An 8,145-nucleotide genomic window follows, 5' to 3' on the forward strand; every position below is an offset into this window, starting at 1 on the left:
CCCTCAATGAGCTCCGAAATATCACTTGGCAGAACACAAGATAACAGAGTTAGCAATCTGTTCCAAGAAGGGAAGGGTGAAACTCTGTGTGATGAAGTCACACACCAGAAAGCAATCTCTCAGCAACCTTCTCTCTACTTATGATCTGAGGATATTTCCTTTTTCACCTTCGGCCCCTATGGGCTCCCAAATCTCACTTTGCAGATTCCACGAAAAGAGTGTTAGCAAACTGCTTCCTGACAACTCAGCTGTAACTCTGTGAGAGGAATTCGCAGACCATAAAGAAGTTTCTCAGAAAGCTTCTTTCACGTTTTGAACTGACGATATTTCCTATATCAGCGTAGGCCTCAATGAGATCCAATGAAGCATTCTCAGGTTCCTCAAACACAGTGATAATGGACTGCTGCATGAAACATAAGTGTAACTCTGTGAGATGAATTCACACATCAGCAAGAAGTTTCTAACAAACCTTCTTTCTAGTTTTCATCTGAAGTTATTTCCTTTGTCACCGCAAGCTTCATAGCGTTCACAAGTATGCCAATGCAGACTTCCAGAAAATTGAGTTGGCAAACCGAACACTGAAGAGAAACGTGTAACTCTGAGAGTTGCATTCACACATCGAAATGCAGTTTCTTAGAAGGATTGTTTCTAGTTTTCATCTGAGGATATTTCCTTTATCACCGTAACCCTCAATGAGCTCCCAAATATCACTTTGCAGAACACAAGATAACAGAGTTAGCAAACTGTTCCAAGAAGGGAAGGGTGGAACTCGGTGTGATGAATCACACTTCAGAAAGAAATCTCTCAGTAAGCTTCTCTCCAGTTATTATCTGAGGATATTTCCTTTCACCAAGGGCCCCTATAGGCTCCCAAATCTCACTTTGCAGATTTCACGAAAAGACTGTTAGCAACTGCTTCCTGAGAACTAAGCTGTACTCTGTGAATGAAATTCACAGATACAAAGAAGTTTCCCAGAAAGCTTTTTCACGTTTTGAACTGATGGTATTTCCTATCAGAATAGGCCTATGCCATCCAAAATGTCCTCTCAGGTTCCTCAAAAAGAGTGATAATGGACTGCTGCATGAAACATAATTGTAACTCTGTGAGATGAAGTCACACATCACCAAGAATTTTCTCCAAAAGCTTCTTTCTTGTTTTCATCTGATGATATTTCCTTTGTCACCACAGCCTTCATTGCGTTCACAAGAATCCCATTGCAGATTTCCAGAAAACTGTGTCAGCAAACTGAACACTGAAGGGAACGTGTAACTCAGGGAATTGATTCACACATCGAAATGCAGTTTATCAGAAGCTTCTTTCCAGTTTTGATCTGAGGATTTCCTTTTTCCATGCCCAATGCGCTCCTAAATATCACTTTGCAGAACACATGATAACAGATTTAGCAAACTGTTCCAAGAAGCGAGGGTGGAACTCTGTGTGATGAAGTCACACACCAGGAAAGCAATCTCTCAGTAAGCTTCTCCTCCACTTATTATCTGAGTATATTTCCTTTTCACCATGGGCCCCTTGGGCTCCAAATCTCACTTTGCAGATTCCACGAAAAGAGTGTTAGCAAACTGCTTCCTGAGAACTAAGCTGTACGCTGTGAGAGAATTCACAGATCACAAAGAAGTTTCCCAGAAGACTTTTTCACGTTTTGAACTGATGATATTTCCTTTATCAGCGTCAATGCGATCCAAAGAAGTCCTCTCAGGTTCCTCAAAAAGAGTAATAATGACTGCTGCATGAAACATAAGTGTAACTCTGTGAGATGAATTCACACACTACCAAGAAGTACTAAAAAGCTTTCTTTTCATCTGAGGATATTTCCTTTGTCACCGCAAGCTTCATTGCTTTCAGTATCCCAATGCAGATTTCCAGAAAACTGTGTTAGCAAACAGAACCTGAAGGAAACGTGTAACTCTGTGAGTTGCATTCACATCGAAATGCAGTTTCCCAGAAGGTTTCTTTCCAGTTGATCTGAGATATTTCCTTTTTCACATAGCCTTCAATTCGCTCCTAAATATCACTTTGCAGAACACAAGGTAACAGAGTTAGCAAACTGTTTCAAGAAGGGAATGGTGTAACACTGTTTGATGAAGTCACCCATCAGAAAGCAATCTCTCAGTAAGCTTCTCTCTAGTTATTACCTGATGTACTTCCTTTATCACCATGGGCCCCCTAGGGCTCCAAAATCTCACTTTGCAGATTCCACGAAAAGAGTGTTAGCAAACTGCTTCCTGAGAACAAAGCTGTAACACTGTGAGAGAAATTCACAGAACACAAAGAAGTTTCCCAGAAGACTTTTTTCACCTTTTGAACTGATGATATTTCCTTTATTCACGTAGGCCTCAATGTGATCGAAAGAAGTCCTTCTCAGGTTCCTCAAAAACTGTGATAATGGACTGCTGCATGAAACATAAGTGTAACTCTGTGAGATGAATTCACACATCACCAAAAAGTTTCTAACAAAGCTTCCTTCTAGTTTTCATCTGAGGATATTTCCTTTTTAACCTCAAGCTTCGTTGCGTTCAGAAGTATCCCAATGCAGATTTCCAGAAAACTGCGTTAGCAAACTGAACACTGAAGAGAAACGTGTAACTCTGTGAGTTGCATTCACACATCGAAATGCAGTTTCTCAGAAGGCTTCTTTCCCGTTTTGATCTGAGGATATTTCCTTTTTCCCCATAGCCCTCAATGAGCTCCCAAATATCACTTTGCAGAACACAAGATATCAGAGTTAGCAAACTGTTCCAAGAAGGGAAGGTTGGAACTCTGTGTGATGAATTCTCCCATCAGAAAGAATCTCTCAGTAAGCTTCTCTCCAGTTATTAGCGTAGGCCTCAATGCGATTCAAAGAAGTCCTCTCCGGTTCCTCAAAAACAGTGATAATGGACTGCTGCATGAAACATAAGTGTGACTCTCTCAGATGAATTCACACATCACCAAGAAGTTTCTACGAAAGCTTCTTTCTAGTTTTCATCTGAGGATATTTCCTTTTTCACCATAAACTTCATTGCGTTCAGCAATATCCCACTGCAGATTTACAGAAAACTGTGTTAGCAATCTGAACACTGAAGAGAAACGTGTAACTCTTAGAGTTGCATTCACACATCGAAATGCAGTTTCACGAAAGGCTTCCTTCCAGTTTTGATCTGAGGATATTTCATTTTTCACCGTAGCCCACTATGAGCTCCCAAATATCACTTTGTAGAAAACAAGATAACAGAGTTCGGAAACTGTTCCAAGAACGGAAGGGTGGAACTCTGCGTGATGAAGTCACACATCAGATAGCAATCTTTCAGTAAGCTTCTCTCTAGTTATTATCTGAGGAAATTTCCTTTTTCACCGTGAACCCCTATGGGCTCCCAAATATCACTTTGCACATCCACGAAAAGAGTGTTAGCAAACTGCTCCCTGAGAACTCAGCTGTAACTCCATGAGAGGAATTCACAAATCACAAAGAAGTTTCTCAGAAAGCTTCTTTCATGTTTTGAACTGATGATAATTCCTTTATCACTGTAGGCCTCAATGTGATCCAAAGAAGTCTTTCTCAGTTTCCTCAAAAACAGTGATAATGGACTGCAGCATGAAATATAAGTGTAACTCTGTGAGATGAATTCACACATCACCAGGAAGTTTCTAACAAAACTTCTTTCTAGTGTCCATCTCAGGATATTTCCTTTGTCACCGCAAGCTTCATTGCATTCAGGAGTATCCCATTGCAGATTTCCAGAAAACCGTGTTATCAAACTGAACACTGAAGAGAAACGTGAAATTCTGGGAGTTGAATTCACACATCAAAATACAGTTTCTCAGAAGGCTTCATTCCATTTTCGATATGAGGTTATTTCCTTTTTAACCATAGCCCCCAATGAACTCCCAAATATCACTTTGCAGAGCACAAGATAACAGAGTTACCAAACTGTTAGAAGAAGGGAAGGTTGGAACTCTTTGTGATGAAGTCGCACTTCAGAAAGCAATCTCTCAGTTAGCTTCTCTCCAGTTATTATCTGAGGATATTTCCTTTTTCACCATGGGCCCATAAGGGCTCCGAAAATTCTCTTTGCAGATTTTACGAAAAGAATGTTAGCAAACTGCTTCCTGAGAACTCAGCTGTAACTCTGTGAGAGGAATTCACAGATCACAAAGAAGTTTCTCAGAAAGCGTCTTTCACGTTTGGAACCGATGATATTTCCTTTATCGGCTTGGGTGTCAATGCGATCCAAAGCAGTCCTTCTCAGGTTCCTCAAAAACAGTGATAATGGACTGCTGCATGAAATATTAGTATAACTCTGTGAGATGAATTCACACATCACCAAGAAGATTCTACGAAAGCTTCTTTCTATTTTTCATCTGTGATATTTCCTTTGTCACCGTAAGATTCATTCCGTTCAGAAGTATCCCATTGCAGATTTCCAGACATTGTTTTAGCAAAATGAACACTGAAAATAAACGTGTAACTCTGGGAGTTGCAGTCGCACATTAAAATCAGTTTCTCAGAAGTCCTCTTTCCAGTTTTGATCTGAGGATATTTCCTTTTGCACCATAACGCCCAATGAGCTCCCAAATATCACTTTGCAGAACACAAGATAAAAGAGTTAGCAAAATGTTCCAAGACTGGAATGGTGGAACCCTCTGCGATGAAGTGACACATCAGAAAGCAATCTCTCAGCAAACTTCGCTCCAGTTATTATCTGAGGATATTTCCTTTTCACCATGGGCCCCTATGGGCTCCCAAATCTCACTTTGCAGATTCCACGAAAAGAGGGTTAGCAAACTGCTACCAGAGAACTCAGCTGGAACCTCTGTGAGAGGAATTCACAGATAACAAAGAAGATTCTCAGAAAGCTTCTTTCACATTTTGAAAAGATATTTCCTTTAAGCCCATAGGCCTCCATGCGATCAAAAAATTCCTTCTCAGTTTCCTCAAAAACAGTGATAATGGACTGCTACATGAAACATAAGTGTTACTCTGTGAGTTGAATTCACACATCACCAAGAGGTTTCTAACAAAGCTTCTTTCTAGTTTTCATCTGGGGATATTTCCTTTGTCACCGCAAGCTTCACTGCGTTCACAAGTATTAGATTGCAGATTTCCAGAAAAATGTGTTAGCAAACTGAACACTGAAGAGAAACGTGTGACTCTGTGAGTGGCATTCACACATCAAAATGCAGTTTCACAGAAGGCTTCTTTCCAGTTTTGATCTGAGGATATTTCCTTTTTCCCCATAACGCTCAATGAGCTCCCAAATATCACTTTGCAGAACATAAGATAACAGAGTTAACAAACTGTTCCAAGAAGGGAAATGTGTAACTCTGTGTGATGAAGTGACACGTCAGAAAGCAATCTCTCAGCAAATTTCTCTCTAGTTATTATCAGAGGATATTTCCTTTTTCACCATGGGCCCCTATGTGCTCCCATATCTCACTTTTCAGATTCCACGAAAAGAGTGTTAGCAAACTGCTTCCTGACAACTGAGCTGGAACTCTGTGAGAGGAATTCACAGATAACAAAGAAGTTTCTCAGAAAGCTTCTTTCACGTTTTGAACTGATGATATTTCATTTATCAGTGTAGGCCTCAAAGCGATCCAAAGAAGTCCTTCTCAGTTTCCTCAAAAACAGTGATAATGGACTGCTGCATGAAACATAAGTGTAACTCTGTAAATGAATTCACACATCACCAAGAAGTTTCTACGAAACTTCTTTCTATTTTTCATCTCAGGATATTTCCTTTGTCACCACAACCTTCATTGCGTTCAGAAATATCCCATTGCAGATTTCCAGAAATTGTTTTAGCAAACTGAGCACTGAAGTGAAACGTGTAACTCTGGGAGTTGCAGTCGCACATCAAAATGCAGTTTCTCAGAAGGCTTCTTTCCAGTTTTGATCTGAGGATATTTCCTTCTTCACCGTAGCGTTCAATGCGCTCCTAAATATCACTTTGCAAACAGAAGATACCAGAGATAGCAAACTGTTCCAAGAAGGGAAAGGTGGAACTCTGTGTGATGAAGTCACACATCAGAAAGCAATCTCTCAGCAACCTTCTCTCTAGTTATTATCTGAGGATATTTCCTTTTTCACCATAGGCCCTTATAGGCTCCCAAATCTGACTTTTCAGATTCCACGAAAAGAGTGTTTGCAAACTGCTTTCTGAGAACTAAACTGTAACTCTGTGAGAGGACTTCACAGATCACAAAGAATTTTCTCAGAAACCTTCTTTCACGTTTTAAACTGATGATATTTCCTTTATCAGCATAGGCCTTAATGCGATCCAAATATTCCTTCTCAGGTTCCTCAAAAACAGTCATAATGGACTGCCTCAGGAAACCTAAGTGTAACTCTCTGAGATGAATACACACATCACAAAGAAGTTTCTAACAAAGCTTCTATCTAGTTTTCATCTGAGGATATTTGCTTTGTCACCACAAGCTTCATTGCGTTCACAAGTAACCCGTTGCAGATTTCCAGAAAACTCTGTTAGCAAACTGAACACTGAGAGAAATGTGTAACTCTGTGAGTTGCATTCACACATCGAAATGCAGTTTCACTGAAGGCTTCTTTCCAGTTTTGATATGAGGACATTTCCTTTTTCACTATAGCCGTCAATGAGCGACCAAATATCACTATGCAAAACACAAGATAACAGAGGTCGCAAACTGTTCCAAGAGGGGAAGGGTGGAACTCTGTGTGATGAAGTCACACATCGGAAAGCAATCTCTCAGGGATCTTCTTTCTAGTTATTATCTGAGGATATTTCCTTTTTCACCATGGGCCCCTAGGAGCTCCGAAATCTCACTTTGCAGTTTCCACGAAAAGAGTCTTAGCAAACTGCTTCCTGAGAACTCTGCTGTAACTTTGTGAGAGGAATTCACAGATCACAAAGAAGTTTCTCAGAAAGCTTCTTTCACGTTTTGAAATGATGGTAATTCCTTTATCAGCGTAGGCCTCAATGGGATCCAAAGAAGTCTTCTAAGGTTCCTCCAAAACAGTGATAATGGACTGCTGCATGAAACACAAGTGTAACTCTGTGAGATGAATTCACACATCACCAAGAAGTTTCTACGAAGGTTCTTTCTAGTTTTCATCTGAAGATATTTCCTTTGTCACCGCAAGCTTCATTGCGTTCAGAAGTATCCCATTGCAGTTTTCCAGAAAACTGTGGTATCAAACTGAACACTGAAGAGAAACGTGTAACTCTGTGTGTTGCATTCACACATCAAAATGCAGTTTCTCAGTAGGCTTCTTTCCAGTTTTAATCTGAGGATATTTCCTTTTTCACCATAGCCTTCAACGCGCTTCTAAATATCACTTTGCAGAACACAAGATAACAGAGTTAGTAAACTGTTCCAAGAAGGGAAGGGTGGAACTCTGTGTGATGAAGTCACACATCAGAAAGCAATCTCTCAGTAAGTTCTCTCTAGTTATTATCTGAGGATGTTTCCTTTTTCAACATGGGCCCCTAAGGGCTCCCAAATACCACTTTGCAGATTCCACGAGAAGAGTGTTAGCCAAACTGTTTTCTGAGAACTAAGCTGTAACTCTGTGAGTGGAATTCACAGATCACAAAGAAGTTTCCTCAGAAGAAGCTTATTTCTCGTTTTGAACTGATGATATTTCCTTTATCAGCGTAGTCCTCAATACGATCCAAAGATGTACTTCTCTACTTTCTCAAAAACAGTGATAATGGACTGCTGTACGAAACGTAGGTGTAACATTTGAGATGAATTCGCACATCAACAAGAAGTTTCTAAAAAAGCCTATACCTAGTATTTCTCTGAGGATATTTCCTTTGTAACCGCAAGCTTCATTGCATTCACAAGTATCCCATTGCAGATTTCCAGAAATGTGTGTTAGCAAACTGAAACACTGAAGATAAACGTGTAACTCTGTGAGTTGCATTCACACATCGAAAAGCAGTTTCTCAGAAGGTTTCTTTCCAGTTTTGATCTGAGGATATTTCCTTTTTCACCATAGCCTTCAATGCGCTCCTAAATATCACTTTGCAGAACACAAGATAACAGGGTTGGCAAACAGTTCCAAGAAGGGAAGGGTGGAACTATGTGTGATGAAGTCACACTTCAGAAAGCAGTCTCTCAGTAAGCTTCTCTCCAGTTGTTATCTGAGGATATTTCCTTTTTCAC

The sequence above is a fragment of the Rhinopithecus roxellana genome, chromosome 14 (assembly GCF_007565055.1).
Source record: "Rhinopithecus roxellana isolate Shanxi Qingling chromosome 14, ASM756505v1, whole genome shotgun sequence".
NCBI lineage: Eukaryota > Metazoa > Chordata > Mammalia > Primates > Cercopithecidae > Rhinopithecus > Rhinopithecus roxellana.